The 26265-nt window shown below is 34.4% G+C and overlaps 1 long non-coding RNA gene across 15 annotated transcripts in view; it reads left to right on the top strand.

The window, feature by feature from the left end:
* LOC105751131 overlaps positions 1-26265 on the top strand; it is a 184956-nt gene that overhangs the window by 113944 nt on the left and 44747 nt on the right. The window contains exon 12 of one of the 15 annotated variants that reach the window (XR_004230683.1): positions 18007-18025. The exons of the other annotated variants lie outside the window; for them this stretch is intronic. This is a non-coding gene — a long non-coding RNA (uncharacterized LOC105751131). Of the gene's footprint in view, positions 1-18006; positions 18026-26265 lie in introns of those variants that run through there. 15 annotated transcript variants of the gene reach the window in all.

Raw genomic sequence — 26265 nt, 5'->3', positions numbered from 1 at the left:
GTTTTAAAAGATGAATAGATTTTAGAATGGAGAATTTCAGGGTGTTGACAAAGAATCCAGAATGTGAGATTTGAGAAAATGTCTGTCCAACACAGAAGGTCTGAGCTTGAAGAGAATTTCCAAACAAAGGAGATTGGCTTAGATGGGGCCCTCCAACCTAAAATATCAAACTTGGGAAGAATTCTAATCACAGAAAATGAGGAAGAGAAGAGAAATTGTCTGAATCTGTGGTATGGAAGCACATAGAATGTCAAGCCTGGCAGAAGCCATTGAGAAGAAAATGTCCTATGTGGCAAAGCAGATAAAACAAGTGATAACCAGAATCAGTAAAAAATCTATAAAACATTTAGTTTGAGGTTGAATTGTGGTCAGAAAATGGTCCATGTCAAAGCTGGGAAGGCTCTTAGAATATCAATTATCAGAACTCAGATGGGCAGGAGGACATGCAATAACATTACTGGAAATAAATTCTGTGCTGAAGGGTCCAAATACTGGCAAAGAAAGTTAAATTTTAAAGACATTAAAATTGTATTTGGGAAATAAAATGCAGGTTACATGTGAATATTCTACTTATGAATACAATGGTGATCCTCTGAATTAGAACTTGTGTCCTGAATCACACAGCCAAAGGGCAAATTTGAATACACAATACCTAATCTGGATTGAAAGGAAAACAATGAAAAGGAAAAAATGACCGACAAAAACATAAAAGCATATGATGTTTTCCAGGCTGCTGTATATGTTGCTCTTACTATTAATTTACCATTATTCTCTTGTTTATTTTTCTAAATAATCATATAACTAATTTATATATGTCATTTAAAATATTAAAACAAATTAAGAGAAAAGGGAAAGACCTCCTAGAATATCAGTCAGATGTATTTTTAGAACATGTAATTTTAGAGCTAGCTTGGGCCATCAAACTGCTCGGTGTCAGAACTGGGAGGACTCTTAGAACATGGTTGATCAGAGTTAACATAATAGCACTGCTATGAAGGAGGCTTTTTTTTTTTTTTTTAATGTGCTCATGGTTTCTAGTTTGGGGGAAGGCAAGTTAAAATTGTTAACCATTTAAAATGTGTTTTTATGGTTTAAAACATAAGGCTTTTGCCAAATATTATCTATAGGCCAAATGGTGGTCCTAAATTAAAACATGTCCTGAATCACACAGCAAAAATGGAAATTTGAATAGAATGTCTTAATTTGTATTAATGGAAAACATTTTTAAAATGACAACAAAGTAAAAAGCATATGGTGTTTTCAAGTTTCAACTGTTCATGAATGGAGGCATATTTATTGAAAAAATAGAGTAAAGTGTACAGGATTTACAAAGGAATTATAGTATGGCATATATATGTATAGGTGTGTGTGTAATGTGTGCATGTGGTGTGACTGTGTGTGTGTATGAATCCCCTCCTGGATCACTGCCTTGCCGTGGCGGAGGGGCTTGTGTAACTCAATGAAACTATGAGCTATACCATGCATGGCTACCCAGTGTGGAGAGGTCATAGTGCAGAGTTCTGACAAAAAGTGATCCACTGCAGAAGAAAATGGCAAATCTATTCCAGTATCTTTGCCAAGAAAACCCCATGGACCATATTAAAATTATAAAAGTTATGACACCAAAAATATGACACTCAGATCAGAAGGTATCCAACAAGCTCCTGGGGAAGAGCAGAGGACTACTACAAATAGCTCCCGAACTAATGGAGCAGCTGGGCCAAAGTCCAAAGGAAGCTCAGCTGAGGATGTTCTTGATGGCAAAAGGACAGTCCGATGCTGATGCTGTACAGATTAATATTGCAAATGTATCTGGGATGTAAGATCTATGAACCCAGGTGAACTAGATGTGGGCAAACAGGAGATGGAAAGATTAAACATTGACATTTTGGGCATCAGTAGACTTCAATGGGAAAATGAGAATAAGAGTTTGATTCAGATGACCACCACAAATAATAGTGTGGTCAAGAATCCTTTAAAAGAAATGGAGTAGCCCTTGTAGTCAATAAAAGGGTGATGAAAGCAGCATTGTGATGTCATCTCAAAAATGACAGCATATCAAAGCAAACTGTTCAACATCACAGTAATACAAGTCAATTCTCCAACCACTGATGATGAAGAGGTCAAAGTTGATCAGTTCTATAACATTTTCTGGAAATAACACTCCAAATAGATGCCACATTGATCATAGAATATTGGAATGTTAAAATAGGAAATCAAAAGATAATTGGAATAGCAGGAAGTTTGGCCTTTGAGTACAAAATGAAGCAGGCCAGAGGTCAGTAGAGTTTTATGAAGACAGCTCACTGGCCATAGCAGATGCTATTTTTCAGCAACACAAAAAGTGACTCTACATATGAACATTTCCAGATGCTCAAGAGTGAAAAAGAATTGTGTATATACTTTGCAGGCAAAGGTGGAAAAGCTCTATACAAGCAAGTAAAACAAGAACTGGAGCTGACTGTGGCTCAGACCATGAGTTTCTTATTGCAAAATTCAGACAAATTGAGAAAGTAGGGAAAACCATAAACCATATGGATATGGCCTAAATAGCATCCCTTATCAATATGAAGGGGGAAGTGATGTATTGATTTAAGGATTTAGGTCTAGTAGAAAGAATGCTTGAATAGGTATGGACAGATGTTCCCAATATTGTATAGAAGGCAGCAACAGAAGTGGAAAACCAAAATGCCTCTATGATGAGGCTTTATAAATAACTGAGGCAAGAAGGAAAGGAAAAGGAGAAAGGGAAAGACATGCCTTACTGAATGCTGAATTCCAGAGAATAGCAAGGAGAGATAAGAAGGTTTTTTTAAATGAACAATATAAAGAAATAAAAGAAAACAATAGAATGGAAAGACAAGAGATCTCCTGAAGAAAATTAGAAATACCACAGGAAAGTTTCATATAAAAATGACCATGATAAAAGACAAAATGGTAGGGATTTAAAAGAAGTAGAAGAGATTAATAAGAGGTGGCAAGAATATACAGAGGAACTATATAAGAAAGATCATATTACCACTACAATAACCACAATCATGTGGTTACTGATCTAGAGCCAAATGGCCTAGGGAATGAAATCAAGTAGACCTTAGGAAGCACTGCTAATATTAATGCTAGAGAAGTGATGGAATTCCAACTAAGCTATTTTAAATCTTAAAAGATGAATGCTGGTAAAGTGCTGCACTCATTATGGCAGCAAATTTAGAAAAACTCAGCAATTGCCACTGGACTGGAAAGTTTACACCCTAATCCTAAAGAAGTACAATGTGAAAGAATTTTCAATTTACCAAACAATTAAACTCATATCACACCAGCAAGATTATGCTTAGATTCTTCAGTAACCTGTAAACCAAGAATTACTAGAAGAATAGGCTGGTTTTTCAACAGGCAAAGGAAGATATTCACTGGATTATGAAGAAATCATGCGAGTTCAAGAAAAACATCTATTTCTCTATGGATCTCAACAAAATGTGGCAAGTCCTCAAAGAGGTAAGAGTATTAGATCATCTGACTTGTCTGCTGAGGAATCTGTCTGAGGCTCAAGAAGCAACAGTTAGAACTGAAGATGGAACAATTGATTCATTTAAAACTGGAAAAGGAGTATGATGTATATATTGTCACCTTGTTTATTTAATTTATAGACTGAGTACATCCTGGGAAATGCCAGGCTTGAGAAATCCAAAGCCAGAATAAGGCTGTTGGGAGAAATATCAACAATCTCAGATTTTCTTTGAGTGTTTTGTTTTTCCTTTGTATTCCTATAGACATAATTACATGTTACATTACTGGAAAATATTCTGACAAAAGAAATGGTTCAATAAATATAAGCTTCTGTTTTAAAAAAAAATGATAGCCAATTATTTATCTTCTCAAGACCAGGGCCAAGAAGTAGAGATAGAATTTGGGACTCAAAATTTTAAAAAGAGTTTGCAATTTTTTTACATGTAATTGGGAAATATTTGGTTAAATAAATATTTTTAGAAGAAAAAATATAAGCTTCTGATTAAAATATGCATAAATGACAACCAATTACTTATCTTCTCAAGATTAGGGACAAGAAATAGAGATAGAATTTTTTAAAAGTTTGCAATTTTTTTACATATAATTGGGAAATATTTAATGAAATAAATATTTTTAAAAAGAAAAAACTCAGATATAAAGGCAATACTACTCTGATGACAGAAAATGAAGAATAATTCAGAAGCCTCTTGATGAGGGTGAAAGAGGAGAGTGAAAGCTACCTTTAAGCTTAACATCAAAAAACAAAACGAGAAACAAACAAAAAACACTTAAGATCAGTGTAACTGACTGCATTGCTTCCTGGCAAACTGAGGGAGAAGAATTGAAGCAATGTTAGATTTTATATTCTTGGACTCACAGATCACTTCATGTGTAACTAAAACCATTAAAAGACACTCCTTGGAAAAAAAGCTATAGAAAGTCTGTACAGTATACTAAAAAGCAGAGATATCATCTTGCTGACAAAAGTCCATATACTCAAAGCTTTGATTTTTACAATAGTAATCTGGGTCTGTGAGATTTGGACCATAGAGAAGCCCTGAGCTTCACAGAATTAACACTTTTGAATTGTGGTGTTAAAGAAGACCTTTGAGAGTCCTTTGCACACAGCAGGTGGATCAAATTTGTCAGTACTTAAAGAAATTGATTCCGGTTGTTCACTGGAAGAACAAATACAGAAACTTAAGCAATATGTTGGCCGAATGAAGAGAAACTAGGACTCATTGGAAAAGACCCTAGATTCTGGGGAAAATTAAAGATTAAAAGGAGAAGGGGAAGGCAGAGGAGATAAGAGGGACATTATCACAGAAGCATGAGTTTGGACAGACTTCTGAAGATAATGAAGGATAAAAGGACCTGGTATGCTATGGTCCATGGGGTTACCAAAGCAAATATGTGTGTGTGTGTGTGTGTGTGTGTGTGTGTGTGTGCTTAAACACACATATATATGTCGTTTAATATACTAAGTCTGAATAAATAATTGAAAAGGAAAAAATTTCCTCAAATAATACTCTAGTGAACAGATTTTAAACATAAAAGGACATAGATTAGAAAGTCTTTAGTACTTCAGTTGTCTGACTTGGAGACACGTTTGAGGATTTTAGAGACTGGTTAAAGCTTAGAATTTCAAATTTCTGTACTTGGACAACAGTCTAAGCCCAGGGTATTAGAAATGGATTTTCAAATAGAAGCTGGAATATTAGACTTGGGTGGGATCAAATAGAACAAAGAACTTTTAAATTCAGAGACAGATTAAGATCCTGAGTGCCTCTGGATGGGGCCCTACAATCCATCATGCCATAGGTGTGACACATTTCAAAAGAACTTTATGAGGGAAATTTTGAGACCCAGAGAAGAGAAATTGTCTGGCTCCAGAGAAAATGACCATTCAGAATGTCAGGCCTAGAAGGAGTCACAGAAAAAACAAAACACAGAAGGCACAGGCAGGGCATTTAGAAGAAGAATATATGAGATGGGGGGAAAAAAGACTTTGTAAGATACAATTTCAGGACTAGATTTGACCATAAAGCCACAGTGTAAGAGGTGAGAGGGCCTTGGAAGTAGGCTCTATGGAACACAGTCAAACATTAAAGATGCCAAGATCATCCATTGCATCCCAGGCCACCACAGTCCTCTTGACTTTTGTTTTGCCACTGCGTTCCAATGTTAGGAAAGGATAATAGAGGCAGATGACTTCATGCAACTCTGTCTCACTGAAATCCAATTTACATGTCAGTCAGAAGGCATCACCCACACCATTTCACCATTTTATGTACTTCAAAAGTCTTGTGGCAATAGGAAAGTGATGATGTAATAGGTATAGATACCCTGGGAGCTGTAGTCACAACCCTGCACACAGGTGGCCTTGACTATAAAGTTCTCTTCTCACTCTCCTGAAGCAGCAGTGGGATTGGGCAGCTCCCTAGGTATCTGAGTAATCTCTTAAGGACCACACTGCTCACCTCCTTTTGTGAGGAAAGAGCTAGAAAAGGTGCCTTAAAATTGTTTGCTTCATATAACCCTGGCCTGCTTTCTGTGGCAGGTAAGAATCCCACCCTGCAGTCAAAACTAGTCACCAAAAAATATACAGAAACTTTTGTGAAGATTATTCCATTCCTCATTAGTACATGGAATGTGTACATGCTTATGGACCACACCAAATTCAGTAGATCTTAAAGATGAAAAGCTCTAGTTGCAAGAGAACTTGGCAGATGTCACATTCAAATAGAAGCCCTATATGAAACAGGGAAGCAAGCTAACCAAAGTGGAAACTGGATGCACATTTTTCTGGAGTGGCCATATGATGGGGAGTGCCATGAAATTGATTTAGGTTTCACAATCAAATCCAATCTAATCAACAAGATTATATGCTTCCCAAAAGGAGGCTCATGACAATGTGATCGCCACCATTGGTGCATATGTTTCCACAATGACAAACCCTGATGAGGTCAAAGAAAAATTTTGTTCTGAAAGAGGACAACCTTCTAATTCAGGATGATTTTAACACCAGAGGAGACAAGAACTATCAGACACGGCAGGGAGTCCTTGGGAAGAATGAAGTTGGAAACAGCAACATTGGTCACTTACTATTGAAGATTTTTACATCTCTTAATCTTCTAATCACCAATACTGTTTTCTGTTTACCTAAATGCAAAACTTCACAGATGCACCCTGTCAGCAAACATTGGCATTTAATAGACTATGTCATTGTGAGGAGAAGAGATAGAACTTGAGAATGAGGAAGGCAGTGTGTGAATCATAGACTTATCCTCTCCAAGCTAAACATTTACATTCAATATAAGCAGCAGTCCCAAGGCATAATAAATATAGAAGGCTTAAAATCAACAGAATAGAGCACTTTTTTGTATGAACAGTTTGTTACTGACTTGAAAAGAAAGGTGAATCAACACACTTGATAATGGTGGAACAGAAAAGGAGTGAGCAGTTTTCAAAGATTTGGTGTACAGCACCAAATATACTATGTGGCTCAGAACAATCAGAAAAATTAGGATTGATTTGATGAAAATGATGGAGAAATTCAGAAGCTACTAAATAAAAAACTATAGGGTATACCATCTGTCTCTGAGAAGGCAGTGTTTACTTCAAAAGTAAAGTACAAGTAAAGCTTAGAAAAATGCAGAAATCTTGGTTCAGTAAGAAGGCAGATGAAATTCAATTTTGACCTGACAGAAACAATCCAAAGCATTTTTTACAATGCCCTGAAGGCTATTCTACTTAGTCCTAATGGAGCTCACTGATGATTGATAAGGAGATGATCTTGGAGAGATGGACACTTGGCTAGTGTTCTTAACAAACTAACATCAACCAATTCTGAAGCTATTGACCGTTTTCCTCAGATTGGAGTCAATCTCTCTCTAGCCAAACTTACAACTTAAAAGAGGTTTTGAATGCCATTAGGTTCCTTTCCTATGGCAAAATGTCTGGTGCTGATTCCAATCCAGCAGGGGATCTACTGCTCATACAGAGGCTAACTGAAATCTTCCAGGTTATATGGCAAGAGCAAGTTATTCCCCAGAAGTTCAAGGATGCTTTCATTATCCATCACTATAAAGGAAAAGGAAATAGGTTGTCCTGTGAAGGTCAAAATAGGGTTCTCTCTCTTAGTCCTCCTTAATTGGCTGATCCTTCACCTGGAGATACTCATGGGTTCTGAGTTGGTAGGACAGTCCAGATTCTGAATATCAGAATTAGGAGGTGACCTCAAAGGAAAAATATGAAACTTGAGAAGCTATGTCCAACATAGAATGAGCTTGGAGACAATTTAAAATCAGTAAGACCTGAATCAGATGAGTCCTTCCAATCTTGAATATCAAACATGACAGGAAATTTAAAGCACAGAAAGTGAGAGGTGGTCTGAGGAAGAGAATTGAAATAATCTAATTCAGTTGGATCTGAATAAAAGAGAATATCAGAGCCCACAGAAATCATGGAGAAGATAATGTCAGAACTGATGAGATCCTTAGGAAATGGAATGTCAGGACCAGGAAAATATTTTTACTGTGCAATTTCTGTACATAAAACCAAAACATTAAAATTAGGAGGGATCTTAAAAAACACAAAATAGTATTTCTATGAAGGTATCTTTTATATGCTCAGAAGTCAAATTATGGATAAGGAAAGTTGAATTGAAAAAATTTAAAAGTCATTTATGGTATAAAATGCAATACTTATTTCAATAAAATTTGCCTAAACAGGTTAGTCATTCTCTTATTTAAAATTCTTGTCCTAAATCATATAGCCAAAGTACAAATTTTAATATAAAGAGCCTAGTCTGACTCCAAAAAAAAAAAAAACTGAAAAGAAAAATAAATAAGTGATAAAAAAAAGTATACAATGTTTTCTAGGAGTAAAGCTTCTATAAATATTGTTATTAAGTTAATATATGGGCCATATTTATTGAAAAAATAATGTAAATATACAGAATTTACAAGGAAAACAATTTATGCTCTTAAATAATTGGATTGCTAAAATATATGTCATTTAATACCCAGCTTCTTAAACTGTGGATCATGACCTCATATGGGGTCTTATAACAATGTGAGGGCAGCAAAATTATATTTGTTATCAATAATTGTTTGATTTGTATACTTATTTTATAAACCTATAAGCTTAGGATCACATAAAAATTTCTTAGGTGGAAAGGGGTGGAAGCCCCGATTTAATATATGAAATCCGAACAAATGAATGAAAATTGAAAGAAAAAACACAACAACATCATTAGTATATTGGAGAAGGAGACTTTGACCAAAATAATACAGTGCTGGGAGAGTCTTTAAAAAAAAGGTTTCTAGCATGGTAGTATGCTCAAAGAATATATGGAAGGATGGACAGAGATCAGAATAGAGGCTTCCAGTGCTAGGATCACAGTCCTGGCTGTAAGTATGACATAAAAGCCAGACTAGCCTGTCTGGAAAAGAATTTTAAACATAGAAGGCAGGAATGAGTTTGAAGATATCTTTGAATCCAGAAGGCCTTAAGCAATCTGCAACATCAAATGTGGGAGGAATTAGGGAGAGAGGAGGGGCCACCCACTCAGTGACAGGTGGTCAGGGCCAGGGATAGTTTCTGAGTCCATGGGATGTGAGCATATAGAAGAGAATATCAGAGAATGAAGAAGACAGAGTTTGGAAAGCCTATAGGACTGAACATTTCAGGACTACCTTGGGCCCCAATACCACAGTGTCAGAGTTAAAAAGGATCTAGGGTTGCAGATTATCAGATGGTACTGAGAACAGATAATATCAGTGCTGAAAAGGACTCTTGTTTATGTGCTCTGGATTCCCAGTTATGGGGAAAGAAAATGAAATTTTACAAATAGAAAAAGTATGTTTGTGATATTGAAAGCAACATATATTTCAATATAATATTTATAAGCACAATAATGATCTTCTGAATTTAAAATCATGTTCAGAATCACATAGCTAAAGTAGTAGTTTGAATACACCATGCTTATTTTGGATTAAAAGTTAAAAAAAAAAACTAAAAAAAAAGTAATTACATGCAATGTTTTCAAATGGAAAAGGCTGCTGTAACACATTAGTATTATTGTTAATGAGTGGGCCATGTTCATAAAGAAAATAAAGTAAGTATACAGGAAATTCAATGAAAACAATTTTGAATTTAAATAATTTTATTGCTAATAAACCTATGCCATTTAACATACTAAAAATGAATAAATAAGTAAAAGGGAAGAAAATTCTAGAATATCAGAGGACAGAAAGGCTCTTCAGTATTACACAATTAGGAAAATGAGAGTGTTTTTAGAAACCAGGATGTCTGACCTGGAGGTGGCTTTGAAGAGTGTGAATTAGAGGAGAGATAGAACATAGAATGGAGATTTTCTGGTGTGGGAGGACAGTCAAGACTCTGAATATTAGAAGCAATGAGGAAGTCACAATATGAGACTTGAGAGGGTCTGTCCAACATAGAATGTCTGAGAGTGGAGACAATTTAAGATCACTGAGGCCTGAGCTGGATTAGAATATCTCCAACCTAAAATGTCAAACGAGAGAGATTTTAGAGCACACCAAGTAAGAGATGCTCAAAGTGAGAGACTAGAAATTCCATGGAATTCCATGGGATATGAGCACAGAAAATGTAAGGCCTCAGAGGAGTCATAGGAAGAGAATAACTGAGCTGGGAAAGCAATTAGGACACATGATACCAGAGCCAAAAAAAAAAAACAAAACCCTTAGAACGTACAGTTTCAGGATTATTTTGCCCGTGAAACCATTCGCTATTATAGCTGGAAGGGCTTTATTCCATATAGCTTATCAGACCTCAAATGATCCTGAGAATACATGGGATTGTTGCTGAGTACAAGTTTGGTTTCTATGCTCAGTGCTATGTTACAAGGACAGGTAGAGAAATTTATGGAACAAAAACAGAGTATATTTAGGGCATGAGATGCACTGTGTATTTCAGTATAATTTACAGCAGAAGAATAGTGATCTTCTGAATTAAAATTTGGGTCTGACATTACAGTTACAGAGGAAAGGTGAATATACAGTGTCTAATTTGGTTCTCATAAGTGAAATGAAAAGATCAGGAAAAAATACATGAAAACACAATAAATCCATGCAGTTTCCTAAAAGGTTAAAGATGCCATAGATGTAACTATAATTGTTAGTTACTAGGATGGTCACTTATTGAAAAAATGAATTATGTACATAAAAATCAAAAGATAAAATTTGTGCTCTTAAATTATTGTATTGCTAATATATAGATGTAATTCAGTGTACTAAAACTGAAGAAATAATTTTTATAATTAATTTATAAATAATAAATAATATTTTTTTCTTTTGAAAAAGAAAAATATATGCTGAGTTCCCATTGAAGAGGAGGGACAGGTAAATTTAACAAACAATAACAAAATATATTTAGTGTAGAGTCAGTGCCATAATGTACATAGCGTTCATGTGGAAGAAAATGTGATTTTAAATAATTGTATTGCTAATATACAGATGTCATTTAATATAATGAAATTGATTAAATAGATTAAAAGGGATAAAAACAACCTTTGAACACCAGAGAAGAGAGTGGACTTTTAAGTATCAAATGACAGGGCTGGGAGGGTCTTAAGAAAATACAGTCTCTGACTTAGAGGTACCTTTCAGGGAATATATTGGAGGATGGATAGAACTTAGAATGGACATTCGCAGTTCTGGAGTGGCAGTTGAGGCTCTGAATATCAGCATTAGAAGTTGCCATATTATCCAGAAAAGGAGACTTGAGAAGACATGTCCAGTGTCAGAATATCTTAGCTTGGAGGCAACTTAGAATCAATGAGGCCTGAATTGGATGAGCCCTTCAAATTAGAATGTCAAACATGAGAGGAATTTTCAAACACAGAAAATTAAAGAAGAGCTAACCCAGAGAGTTAAGATCAAGGGTAAATTATGTCAGGACCCAGAGAAGCCACAAAGAAGGGAATGTCAGAACTGCCCGGGCATTTATAACATGCAAAGCCAAACTTAAAAGGGTAGGACTTCAATCCACAGAGAATGAGAATAGCCCAAGCCAGGAACAGAAATGCTCAGATTCTGTGGAATTGGAGCACATAAAATGACGGGCTCCAAAGAAGCCAAAAAGAAGGAAATTTCAGAGATGGCAAGAAAAGCAGAAAAGTTGATATCATGGATAGCAAAGCACTTAAAACACAGCATTTAAGGACTAATTTGGGAAATCAAAACACTGCTAAAGTGAGGAAGGCTTGTAGAAACATAGATCATCAAGGAGACATAGAAGCCCTTAGCACATCCAATTTCAGGACTAGCTTTTGGCATAAAACCAAAGTATTAGAAATGGTGGGAGCGCTCTAAGAATATAGATTACCAGAGTTCTGAGTCTTGATTACATACAATATCCATATTGGAAAATACTTTTATTTATTTGCACAGGGTTCAATGATACAGGAAAATCAAGTTAAAATTTTAAAATATTTTAAAAGTATTTTATGATAGGCACTATATATGTCAATATAATATCAATAAACACAATAGTGATCCATTGAAATAAAATAAAACTTATGCCTTGAAACACATAGCCTTATCTGGATTTAAAGGGAAAATACAGAAAAAAAAACCTGAACAAAAAATTAATTCCATGTAATATTTTGAAGAGTACATTTGAAGAGTATTATGGTGCTCTGCATATAATGATTATTGTTAATGAATGGGTTATAGAAATTTATATATAGAAATTAAAGTAAATGCACAGGATTTATAAAGTAAATTATTTTAAATAATTTTATTAATAATAAACATGTCATTTAACATATTAAAACTGCATGAGTAAAAAGTAAAAAAAAAAAATCCTAGAATATCAGGTGACAAAGAGGCTTTTGAACATAAAATAACTAAGCTCAGAGAATCTTTAGGAAACAGAATTTCTAACATGGAGGTGACTTCTAAGAAAATATATTGCAGCACACATAAACCTGGGAATGGAGAATTTCAGGGCTAGATGGTGTCCAGATTTAAATATTAGAACTGGTAGTTGATATAGTATCCAGAATGTGAGACTTGAGAAAATATGTCCAAAAATGAAGACCTAAACTTGGAGGCAATTTAGAAACAATGGGGACTGGCCTAGATGGGTCCTCTGAACTAGATTATCAGATTTGGAAGGGACTCTAGATCACAAAAATAGAAGGTGATCAGAGATGGAGAGAAATTGTCTGAATCCATGGTAATCCACATAATTCAGGCCCAAGATAAACCGTGGAGAAGGTGATGTCAGAGATGGCAAGGTAGATAAGATCAAATAACAACAGAGATACTAACGCCTTTAGAACAGACAACTTCAGTACTAGTTTTAGCTAAAAAAAAGGACCCATTATCAAAGGGAGAAAAACTCTTAAAACATTGATTATTGAAGTTCTTATGATCCTGAGAACTCATAATATAATTGTTAGGAATGAATTTTGTTTTTGTTCTCAAGAGCCCAAATTATAAGGAAAAAAAAGTTAATTTTTTAACATTAAAATTATATTTTGGTTATAAAATGCAACATATATTAAGCAAAACGATGATTATGTCAACGTTTTGAATCACACAAAGGAGAAAGTTGAATATATAGTGACTATCTGGTTTAAAAGGAAAATAATGTGAAAGAAAAAAACTGACAAAACATTAAAAGCATGTGATACTTTCAAAGCTATTATACATGTTGTTATAGTGTTCATGTAACACTTGAAAATTATTGTTCATGTAATAATGGAAAAATGATCAGTTGACTAGATTTAAAAGGGAAACAATCTGTGATCTATTTTGTATTGCTAATACACGTCACATAATATACTAAAACTAATTAAATGAGTTAAATGGGAAAAACCCTCTAGTGTGAGGTAAGGGACTTAGACCATAAAATGACAGGTCTTTGGAAACCATAATATCTGACTTGAATTGCCTATCAAGTGAATATATTGGAGATTTTCAGGGCTGAGATGATAGTCTAGGTTCTGGATATCAGAACTGGAAGTTGACTTAGTATCCATAATATGAGACTTAAGAAGCTTTGTCCAATATAGAGTATCTGGGCTTAGAGCATATTTAGAATAAATAAGATCTGAGGTTAATGGGACCCTCCAATCTAGAATATCAAACTTGGAAGATACTTAATGACACATAAAATATAAGGTGATCAGAGTGAGAGAAAAGAAATTGTCTGATTCACTGAGATGTGAGCTCATAGTTTATCAGTCCTGGGAAAAGTCAGAGAGAAGAAAATGTTAGAGGGGGAAGGCAAGTTTAAGGTTAGTAAGTATCACGGCCTAGCAAAAATCCTTAGAAGATACAAATTCAAAACTAGTTTCAGCCATAAAAGCATACCAAGTCAGAGCTGGAAAGGTTCTTCAAATACAGATTCTCAGACCTCAGATGATACTGAAAACAATAAATCAAGAAAGCTTAATTAAGTGCCTACTGTATGCCAGGCACTGGAAGCAAAAGACAGACCCTTCCCTCAAAATGCTTACAGCCTAAAAGGGGAAACAACATATAAGCAAATATATACAAAGCAAACAATATACCCAGTAAATATGAAATAACAGAAGGAGGACACTGGAATTAAGAGGAAGACTTCCTGTAAGACTTCCTGTAGAAGGTAGAATTTTAATTAGAACTTAAATAAAAAAGGGAGGTCAGTAGTCAGGGCAGAGGAAAAAGAACAAGGGGGATAGCCAGGGAAAGTACCTGGAGTCAGGAATAGAGTACCTAGGTCATGAATTCTAGCCAGTAGTCTGGGGTCACATGATTAAAGAGTACAGGTCAAAAAGAGAGCTTAAGAAAACTGGAAAGATAGGAGGGGGCTAGGCAATTAAGGCCTTTAAATGCCAAACAGAATATTTTGTTTTTATTTTTTTATTTTGAGGACAATAGGAAAAGCATCTTAAATTGGCTGGGAATGAGTTTTATTTCAGTGCTTAGAATTCTAATTTAGGAGAGATAAATTTACAAAACAAAAATATTGTATATTTAGTATGTGAGATGCAAGTAGCTATAATTACTGGAAATGATTTCTTTTACTATGCTCAGAATTTAAATTTATACAGAATGACAAATACATAGAAGTCACAATTGTTAAAATTTGTACAATTTGTATCAGTAAAATTGTGATCCTCTGAAACTTAATGTCCTGAAGAACAAAGTCAATGAGGAATGGTGAAATCAAGTACCTAATCTAGTGCCAATTTCTTTAAAAAAGAAAAATGCCTAAAAACAAAGAAAGTGCATATAATCTCTTGAAGGGTTAATTAAGACTTAAGTATCACTATAACTTTTAATAAATGGTCACTACTGAAAAAGTATGCACACAAAAAACTGAAAAGATAATTTATATATGCAAAAAGGTTATTGTTTATGATAGATGTAATATAATACACATGCATTGTATTTTTTGAAATTGATATCAGGAATGAAAATACTCTTTTATAAATGCCAGGTACCGAAACACAGTCAATGAAAAAAGAGAAAAATTGGTGAGATGAAAATCCAAAATGAATGTTTGTATGTATATGCATATATGCAGCCTAAAATAAAGTCCCTATACAATATTAATCTCCCAAAACAACTGCTGATGATCTCAGCATTGAAAATAAATGATGATATGCCTTTTTAAAACAAGCTATTAAGAACAACCTTTTAAAAAGTATACCATTTGTGATTTTAAATAATGGGTAATATCAATATGTAATTCAATAAAATTCATGAATACAAATTTTTGGTATATCCTTTTCCTCTTTGACTGATGGAAACATTTATAAATTTTCCCTGAAGTATTACTTGATTATCATCTCACAGATTTAGGACTGTTTTCTCATTTTTATCATTGTCTTTAATGAAATTATTGATTCCTCCAATCTTGGCTACTATATGCCTCATTCTTTAGGAATAGATTATTTGGTTTCTAACTAAATTTTAATGTATGCTTCAGAAACTCTTTCTTAAGTGTACTTTTCATTGCATTATGGTCCCCAAATGGTACATTTAATATTTTAGTTTTCTACATTACTTTCTGAAATGTTTATGCCCAATTAAAATATCAGTAATTGGGAAGTAAATGGGAATCCATGCAGAGCTGAGATAAAAAGGGATAATCATTTCTGTTGCCATTCAATATTCTTCAGAAGCCTAGCATGGCTCACATTTTAAAAATTCCATACCTCCTTAAACTTTTTCTTAGTTATATATTAGTTAAATATTTTCTTAGTTATTGTATTAACTAAGTCTTTCAAGGAAAAAATGGAGAGACCCCACTGTTAAAGCTTTACTGCCTATTTCTTGTTGTAAGGTACTTAAGTTTTCCTTTAAGCACTTGAATGTTGTGCCACTTGATGCATATATACTCAGTAACTATGGCAGCTTAAAGAAAATGTAATTTCCCTGAACCTATCTTTGAATTGGATCTATTTGTACTTTTCTTTGTCTAAGATGATGCTTGCTAACTCTGCCTGTTTTAATTCTTTAGAAACACATTAGATCCTGCCCCAACTCTTTCTTATAACTCTGTGTGTCTTTTTGTTTCATGTCTCTCTTGTAAACATCATATTGTTGGGTTCTGATTTCTAATTCACTCTATTATCCTCTAAAATTTTATAGGTGAGTTCATTCACATTCACATTCAGGACTGCTAATGGTACCTTTCTTTTCATACTATTCTCTACTCTTTATGCTTCTCTTTTTTAAATCTGAATAGGAAGTATTAGTAATATGAATTAACAATACAAAAGTCTATTTTGCTTCTGACCACTGCCTCACTTAGTATTCCCTGCCTCTTAATACACTCATGTCCCAGCCCCATCATAGATTTTGCAATCCTAATTCTGTTTTGGGAAATGCAGATGAATTTCTTTACTCAATTGTGTATGTATATATACTCTTCTCTCATTGAACTAGCTCAGATATGAGTGAAGGCCAAATATTGTCCCTCTCTCCTTTCTTATTTTCCCTCTATGAGAGCAGCTATTATGTGAGTGAAATTCCCTATTTTTTAGATTCTGTCCCCCTTCTCCTAGGGTATCTTTTTTTAAATCATCCTTCAATTCTTCTTTGGAGGTCATCCTAACACAATATTTCCATACTCCTACCCACTGGTTAAGTAGACTCCTTCTAACTGACATAATGATGATTGTGTTCTTTTTTTTTTTTTCATAATTATAACTTTTTATTGACAGAACCCATGCCTGGGTAATTTTTTTACAACATTATCCCTTGCATTCACTTCTGTTCCGACTTTTTCCCCCCCTCCCCCCTCCCCTAGATGGCAAGCAGTCCTGTACATGTTAAATAGGTCACAGTATATCCTAGATACAATATCTGTGTGCAGAACCAAACAGTTCTCTTGTTGCACAGGAAGAATTGGATTCAGAAGGCAAAAATAACCTGGGAAGAAAAACAAAAATCCAAACAGTTTGCATTCATTTCCCAGTGTTCTTTCTTTGGGTGTAGCTGCTTCTGTCCATCCTTGATCAATTAAAACTGAGTTAGCTCTTCTCTTTGTTGAAGAAATCCACTTCCATCAGAATACATCCTCATACAGTATCGTTGTTGAAGTATATAATGATCTCCTGGTTCTACTCATTTCACTTAGCATTAGTTCATGTAAGTCTCTCCAAGCCTCTCTGTATTCCTCCTGCTCATCATTTCTTACAGAACAATAATATCCCATAACATTCATATACCACAATTTACCCAACCATTCTCCAATTGATCCATTCATTTTCCAATTTCTAACCACTACAAACAGGGCCGCCACAAACATTTTGGCACATACAGGTCCCATTCCCTTCTTTAGTATCTCTTTGGGATATAAGCCCAGTAGTAGCACTGCTGGATCAAAGGGCATGCATAGCTTGATAACTTTTTGGGCATAGTTCCAAATTGTTCTCCAGAATGGTTGGATGTATTCACAATTCCACCAACAGTGTATTAGTGTCCCTGTTTTCCTACATCCCCTCCAACATTCCTCATTATCTTTCCCTGTCATTCTAGCCAATCTGACAGGTGTGTATCTCAGAGTTGTCTTAATTTGCATTTCTCTGATTAATAATGACTTGGAATATCTTTTCATATGGCTAGAAATAGTTTCAATTTCTTCATCTGAGAATTGTCTGTTCTTATCCTCTGACCATTTAGATGATTGTGTTCTTATTGGTTTCATGTGTCATCTTCCATATGGAAATGTTAGCCGTTTAACCTGGGTAAGTGTTATGATCTCTCACTCTAAATTTTTCTTAAATCACTCTTGTTTTCAAGACATTGTCTTCTTCTGAATTCATACTCTGAGTTGCCCTTTCACCGTAGTAACTTTATGGTCAGGGTTTCTTTTGTTTGCTCATTTCTTTAGTCTCCATCTTCACTTTGAATTTTGTGTTCAAGTAGGGCTCAGCTCTCCTCTAGAGGAGAACACTGGCAGGAATTTCTATTATGTTCTGCTTTCACAAGTTGATCTATGTAACTGTAGGTTTGGGGTGCTTCCAACGTGGTGTGATAGAGGTCTTCTCACTGTCCTTATGAACTGAGCTGTGGTCATTACTCGGGTAGGACATCTCCTTTATCAGGACCACCACCACTGCGTTCTACCTTGGAACTGTAACTCAGAACAGTAATGGGTGACAGAGCTAATAAATGGCACCTGATCCTGTGCCTAAGTGCTTGTAAAGGCATCCTCTTCTCAATCTCCTTTGCATTCCTGGGCACTGATGCCGCTGCCTCCAGTACCACCACTGACACACCTCACTGCTGCGTGCCTTCAAGCTTCTTCTGGGGCCACACCTGCCAGGCCAAGAGCAACTGTCACTCCAGCGTCTGCACAGTCTTTCTTCCATCTTCCCCTTCTGCCTTGTGTTGGAAAAAGAACTCACTGTGAGTTTTTTTTGACTTTCTCACTAAGAAATCTATTTAGGATTTTCTATGGTTTCTTTGTACAGGAGGTAAGAAAAAATTTAATGAAATGCAGTGTTTTCAAAAGGACAGGTTGTTTTACCTATTATTGTTATAAGTGAATTTGTATTTATGGAAAAAACAATGTGGCTATATGTTATTGAAAAAGGAAGCAATTTCTGATTTTAAATAATTTGCATGTCATTTAAAAAGCCAAAACTTATTTGGCAAAAACTTATTTAGGTTTTGAGATATAACATAAAATACCATATAAATTGTATCTGTAAAAAAGTAATCCTCTGAAAATTTATGTCCTAAATGACATATTCAGTGAGTTATAAAGTTAGCATCAATTTCCTTTTGTGATCCCAATTTCTTTTAAAAACAGAAAAGAAATCCAAAAAGAAATAAAGTGTATGTAATGTCTTGAAGGGATAAGATATCTATAGATATCACTATTATTCTTTAAGAAATCATTACTATTTATTGAAAAAGTTAGCACACAGAAATTCAGAAGATACAATTTATGTGTTTTAAACAGTGTACTGCTCCAAACATGGTTATAATTAAATATACTGTAATTGAATAAATGAAAAAAAAACCCCAAAGTGCAAGTATTTGTCCCTGCTATGAGGAGAGACAGATGTATTTAACAATGAAAAAGTCTATTTTTTGAAAAATAGTAAATCAACACTATGCTAGTGCTCCTTAGTTAAACCCAAGTCCTAAAACAGAGTAACTGAGAAAAAGAGAAACATATATTCCTTTAGTGAGATAAAAATATAAAATATACATTTGTATGTAAGTTAATACACACACACACACACACACACTCACACACACACACATACACACACACACACACACACACACACACACACACAAAGAAAATAGATTGCTGCACTGCCTTAATGTAACAAGACTTTTGCTAAAGTTCTCATTCCTATAAATACTTGAAGAAGTCTTATTTTGTTTGTTTGCATGTTTTTGACCAATAAGTTGTTCAGAATCTACTTTTACGAAGTACACCATTTATGATTTTAAATAATGGTTAACACCAAGATATAATTTAAAATAATTCATGAATACAATTTGTTGAAGTGTTCTTTCCATGTTTTATTGACATAAGCAGTTACAGTTACAAATGTTCCCTTAAGTATTGCTTTGTCTCCATCCCACATTTTTGCTATACTATTTCATTTTTTTCAATTTCTTTAATGAAATTATTGATACTTGGTATCATGGCTTCTTTGGCTCATTCTTTCTTTAGGAGTAGATAATTTAGTTTCAAATGAATTTTTTTTCTTTTTTTTTCCCAGCATTTTTTAAAATAACTTTTTATTGCCAGAACCCATGCCAGGATAATTTTTTACAACATTATCCCTTGCACTCACTTCTGTTCTGATTTTTCCCCTCCCTCCCTCCACCCCCTCCCCCAGATGGCAAGCAGTCCTATACTATATATATATACTTATAACTATAACCTAGTTAAAGAGGTTACAGTATATCTTAGATACAATATATGTGTGCAGAACCAAACAGTTCTCTTGTTGCACAGGGAGAATTGGATTCAGAAGGCATAAATAACCCGGGAAGAAAAACAAAAATGCAAGCAGTTTACATTCATTTCCTAGTGTTCTTTCTTTGAGTGTAGCTGCTTCTGTCCATCCTTGATCAATTGAAACTGAGTTAGATCTTCTCTTTGTCGAAGAAATCCACTTCCATCAGAATACATCCTCATACAGTATCGCTGTTGAGGTATATAAGGATCTCCTGGTTCTGCTCATTTCACTCAGCATCAGTTCATGTAAGTCTTGCCAATCCTCTCTGTATTCATCCTGCTGGTCTCAAATGAATTTTTAATGTATACTTCAAAGGCCCTTGTTAAATGTGTATTTCATTGCATTATAGTCCCAAAAGAACTATATATAAAGCACTTGATATTTAATTTTCTTCATTTCATTCTGAGATGTTTATGCCCAAATACAAGGTCATTGTCTATGAAGCTACCATGTAAAGTTGTGGGGGAAAAGGTATACTCGTTTCTATTGTCCTTCAATATTCTTCAGAAGCCATACTTATCTCACTTTTCTAAAAATATACACATCTCCTTAAGTTATTCAATGAATAAATTGAATGGTTCCATTGTGAAAACTACTACCTTTTTCCTATTGTAAGGCATTTAATTTTCCTCCAAGTATTTGAATGCTGTTATTTGATGCATATATATATATATTCAGTACTGAGGTTAAATAATTATCTATGGCAGCTTTAAGCAAAATGTAGTTTCCATAAAAATCTCTTTGAATTGGGTCTATTTGTACTTTTCCTTAGTCTGAGATGTTGATTGCTAATTTTGCCTATTTTATTTCAGTTGAAACAGACTGGATTCTGTCCCAACCCTTTATTGTAACTCTGTGTGTATGTGTGTGTGTGTGTGTGTGTGTGTGTGTGTGTTTCGTGTCTCTCTTATAAACAACACATTTTTGATTCTGATTTCTAATTTTTTCTACTATCCTCCTATCACCATTTTATGGGTGAGTTCAAACAGTTTGGATTGCTAACGGTCTCTGTACCTCACACCATTCTCTACTATTTGTGCTTCTCTTAAAAAAAAATCAGATTAGAGGTTATAGTAATAGAAAGTAGCAGTACAAAAGTCTGTGTTGCTTCTGACCACTGCCTCTCTTTTTCTTTACTACCTCTTATTAAGGCCTACCTACCTCCAAGGCCCCTCCCACTCCTACTTTTTGTTGGCAAATACATATAAATTTCTAAACCCAACTGTGTTTGCATACATATTCTTCCTTCACTGAACTAGTTCAGTTTTCCATGAAGGTGAAACATTACCCCTCTTTTCCCTTTCTTTGTAAAAATCTTCCATGAGAGCCTGTGTTATTTCAGTGAATGTTTCCCATTATTTCTCTTTTCTAGGGTTTTCCCTTTTCTAGGGTTTCCTTTTTTTCCTCCCTTTTCCATTATTCTTTGGAGATTATCCTAATACAATATTCCCACACCCATACCTGTTGTTTAAGTAGACACTGTCATAATGATGATTATGTTCTTATGGGTTTCATGTGTCATCTTCCATCTGGGAATTTAAATAGTTTAACCTTTATAATTGTTATGATCTCTTACTCACAATATTCCTTATATCACTCTTGTTTTCAAGACATTGTTTTCTTCTAAATTCATGCCCTGAATTGCTCTTTCACAATAGTAGCTTTGTATGCTCAGGTTCTCTTTTGTTTGCTCATTTTTCTAGCCCAAATGATTATTTTGGATTTCATGTTTGAGTTGAGCTGTGCTCTCCTCTGGATGAGAGAACTGACTAAAATGTCTATTATGTCCTTCTGCTTTCACAAAATGATCTAGAAGTCTATAAGTTTTTGGTGTCTCCAATGTGGTGATAATTAGAGTCCAGTCACTGTCTTTATGAACTGGGCTGTGGTCACTACTCAGGTAGGATACCTGCTTTATCAGGACCACCGCCTTGGAAGCTTTCCACCTTGGAACTGCGACCAAGAACTGTGTAATGGGTGACAGAGCTAAATCATGGCACCTGATCCTGTGCCTAGTGTTTGTAAAGGCATCCTCTTTGAAGTCTCCTTTGCATTCCTGGGCACTGGTGCCGCTGCCTCCACCACCACTGACACACCTCACTGCTGCGTGCCTTCAGCATCTTCTGGTGGAGTACCCACCAGGCCAAGAGCAACTGCCACTCCATTGTCTGCAGGCCTTTCTTCCATCTTCATCTTCTGCCTTGTGCTGGAAGAAGGCTCATTGTGAGTTTTGTTTGACTTTCTCACTCAGAAATTTATTATAGTCTTTTCTGTCGTCTCTTTGTATCAGATGTAGAAAAAGAGAAAATGTACTCCAGTGCAGTGGTTTTAAAAGTTTCACCTATTATTGTTCTAATGAATGAATAGGTTGTATTTATGGAAAAAGGAATATAAGTATACATGATTGACAAGAGAGGTAATTTATGTTTTTAAATAACTTTCATGTCACTTAATAAACTATTACTGATTAAACCAAAATGTATTAACTTATGAGATAGAATGTAAAATATCATATAATCTGTATCTGTAAAAGAGTAATCCTCTGAAAATGTATGTCTTGAATGACATATTCAGTGAGTTATAGTTAACATCAATTTCTTATTGTAGTTCCAATTTTTTAAAAAACAGAAAAGAAATCTGAAAAAGAAGGAAATTGTATGTAATGTCTTGAAGGGATAAGGTTGCTGTAAGTATCAATATAATTTTTAAGAAATCATTACTATATATTGACAAAGCACAGAAAAAATTCAAAAGATACAATCCATGTGATCAAAACAGGGTACTGCTCAAACCTAGATGTAATAAAATACACTAAAAATTAAGAAATAAGTGGAAAAAAATACAAGTGTTTTGTCTCTCCTATGGGTAGAGACAGATGCATTTAACAATGGAAAAGTCTCTTTTTTGAAAAATAGTAAATCAGTATTGTGCTAGTCCTCTTTAGTAAAACCCAAGTCCTGAAACAGAGTTATTAAGAAGAGAAAAATGTATTCCTTTAGTGAGATGAAAATATAAAATATATGTGAGTATGTAAATATGTATGTATACATGGATATAATAAATACCTGCACTGCCTTAATCTGGCAAGACTTTTGCTGAAGTTCTTGTCTCTGTAAATACTTGACAAGGTCTTATTTTGGTTGTATGCTTGTTTTTTGACAAATAAATTGTGCAGAATTTACTTTTACAGCATACAGCATTTGTGATTTTAAATAATGTCTAAGATCAATATATGATTTAAAATAATGTATGAATACGATCTGTTCTCTTCAAAGATATCTTAAAATGTATTTTTCATGGCTGATTCCCAAAAGGTACATTTAATATTTTAGTTTTCTACCTTTCTTCCTAAGGTATTTATATGCAGATATAAGGTCAATTTCTGTGAATCTACCATGCAGTGCTGCGAAAAAAAAAAAAAGGTATGCACATTTTTGTTGACCTTCAGTATTCTTCAGAAACCAAGCTTATCTCACTTTTCTAAAATTCCACATATCTCCTCAAATTCTTTCTTGGTTATTTTATGATTTTATTTATCTAAGGCTTTCAACAAGTAAATTGAAAGGCTCCATTCTTAAAACTTTCCTAGCTTTTTCCTGTGGTAAGTTATTTGACTTTTCCTTAAAGTATTTGGATGTTGTATCATTTGGAGACATATATGTTCAGTATTGATATGAATTCATTGACTAAGTCAGTTTTCAGCAAAATGTAGTTTGCTTGAACACTACTTAGAATTGGGTCGATTTCTACTTTTCCTTTGTCTGAGATGATGATTGCTAACTTTGCTTATTTAAGTTCTCTAGAAACATACTAGATTCTGCCCTAACTCTTTATTGTAACTTTATATCTTTCTGTTTCATGTGTCTTTTGTAAACAACATAATGTTGGGTTCTGATTTCTAATCCATTCTTTTATCCTCTACCATTTTATGAGTTCATCCATTCTAATTCATAGTTAAGACTGCCAATGGCATCTTTCCCTCCATATCATTCTGTATTATTTCTGCTCCTCATTTTTTCTTTTTCCTTGGATATGAAGTAATAGTAATAAGAAATAAGAGAATAAAAGTCTGCTTTGCCTCTGACGACTTCCTCTCTTTATCTTTACTACCTCTTATTACATCCCTTTCCCCGCCAAAGCTCTTTCCCCTCCTACGTCTATGTTGGAAAATACAAATGAATGTCTAAACCCAACGCTTTATGCATACAAACTCTTCCCTCACTGAATTAGTTAAGATACGTGTGTGAGGGCCAAACATTGCTTCTCTCTGTCCCTTATTTTTCCTTCCATTTTAAAACCTCTTCCATGAGAGTCTCTATTTATGTGAGGGTACTTCCTACTTTCTTTCTCTCCTATCCACATTTTCCTAAGATTTCTTTTATTTTTCACCCTTCTTTTTTCTTTGGAGTTCATCCTAACACCATATTCTCATACCCATGCCCACTGCTCAAGTAGACTCCTCCTCACTGTCATAATGATGATGATGTTCTTATGGGTTTCATATGTCATCTTCCTTCTGAGAATGTAAACAGTTTAACCTGGGTATTGTTATGATCTCTCACTCCCAATATATCTTATCATTCTTGTTTTCAAGACATTGTTTTTTTTTTTCTGAGTTCATGCCCTGAGTTTCCCATTCATCATAGTAGTTTTGTATGCGCAGATTCTCTTTTGTTTGTTCATGTTTCTAATCTTTGTTCATTTTGGATTTTCTGTTAAGAGTTGGGCTCTGGATGGGAGGACTGGTCAGAGTTTCTGTCTGTTATGTTCTTTTGCTTTCCCAAGTGAACTAGGTGTCTTCAGGTACCTTCATTGTGGTGTGATAATTAGAGTCTAGTCACTGTCCTCATGAACTGGGCTATAGTCACTTCTCCAGTAGGATACCTGCTTCTCCATGACCACCACCACTGCTTTCCACCTTGGAACTATGACTCAGAACTGTGTAATGGGTGACAGAGCTAATAAATGGCACCTGATCCTGTGCCCAGTGTGGAAAAGGAATCCTCTCAGTAATCCACTTTCCATCTCTGGGTACTGATGCCGCTGCCTCCAGCACCACCACACACTTTACTGCCACATGCTTTCAAGTGTCTGGGGCCACACCTGCCAGGCCAAGAGCAACTGTCACTCCAGTGTTTGCAGGCCTTTTCTTCCATCTTCCTTTTTTGCTTTTTGCTGGAAAAAGGACTCACAGTGAGTTGTTCTTGGCTTTCCCAGTCAGAAATCTATTTTGTAGTTTCTGTGCTCTCTTTCTACAGGAGGTTAAAAAAAATAATGAAATGCATTGTTTTCAAAAGTACAGGTTGTTTCACCTATTATTGTTCTAGTGAATGAATAGATTTTATGTAAGGGAAAAAACAATATAAGTATACCTAATTTATAAGGGAAGCAATTTCTGATTTTGAATAATTTTTATATGTCAGAACTAAAACTAATTATACAAAAATGCATGTATGTTATGAGATGCAATATAAAATATTGTATAATTTGTATCCATAAAATAGTAATCTTCCGAAAATTTGTGTACTGAATGACTTATTTAATGAGTTATAGTTAACATCAGTCTCTTATTGTGGTTTCAGTTCTTTTAAAAACGGAAAAGAAATTTGAAAGAAGGAAAGTGCATGCAATATCTTGAAAGGATAGGGCTGCAGTAGGTATGAATATTATTTTTTAAGAAATCATCACTATTGACAGCACACAAAAATTCAAAATATACAATTCATGTGTTCAAAACACCATATTCCTCAAACATAGATGTAATTAAACATACTAAAATTAAAGAAATAAGTGAAAAAGAAAAAGACAAATTATAAGTGTTTGGTCTGTCATATTGGAACAGATAGATGCATTTAACAATGAAAAAGTCTATTTTTTTAAATAGTAAAACAATTCCATGCTAGTGCTCTTTAGTTAAACCCAAGTCTAGAAACTGAGTCATTGAGAAAAAGCAAAAAATGTATTCCTTTGCTGATATGAAAATCTAAAATACATATGTGTATGTAAATATATACACACACCCAAACATGAGGAAAATAAAACTCTGAATTGCCTCAATCTAGCAAGACAATTGCTATCTCATTATTGTAAATAATGATGAAGTGTTATTCTCAAAGTGTTTCTTTGCTTGTTTTTGACAAACGAGGTTTTCAGAATTTCCTTTTACAAAGTATACCATTTGTGATTTTAATAATGTCTAAGACAAATATATAATTTAAAATAATTCATGAATGCAGTATGTTGAACTCTTTGATCCATCTTTTATTGATATAAGCATT

This window comes from Sarcophilus harrisii, chromosome X, assembly GCF_902635505.1.
Source record: "Sarcophilus harrisii chromosome X, mSarHar1.11, whole genome shotgun sequence".
NCBI classification, from domain to species: Eukaryota; Metazoa; Chordata; class Mammalia; order Dasyuromorphia; family Dasyuridae; genus Sarcophilus; species Sarcophilus harrisii.
Note: the sequence above shows the minus strand (reverse complement) of the source record. Positions and strands in the feature narration are given on the sequence as shown.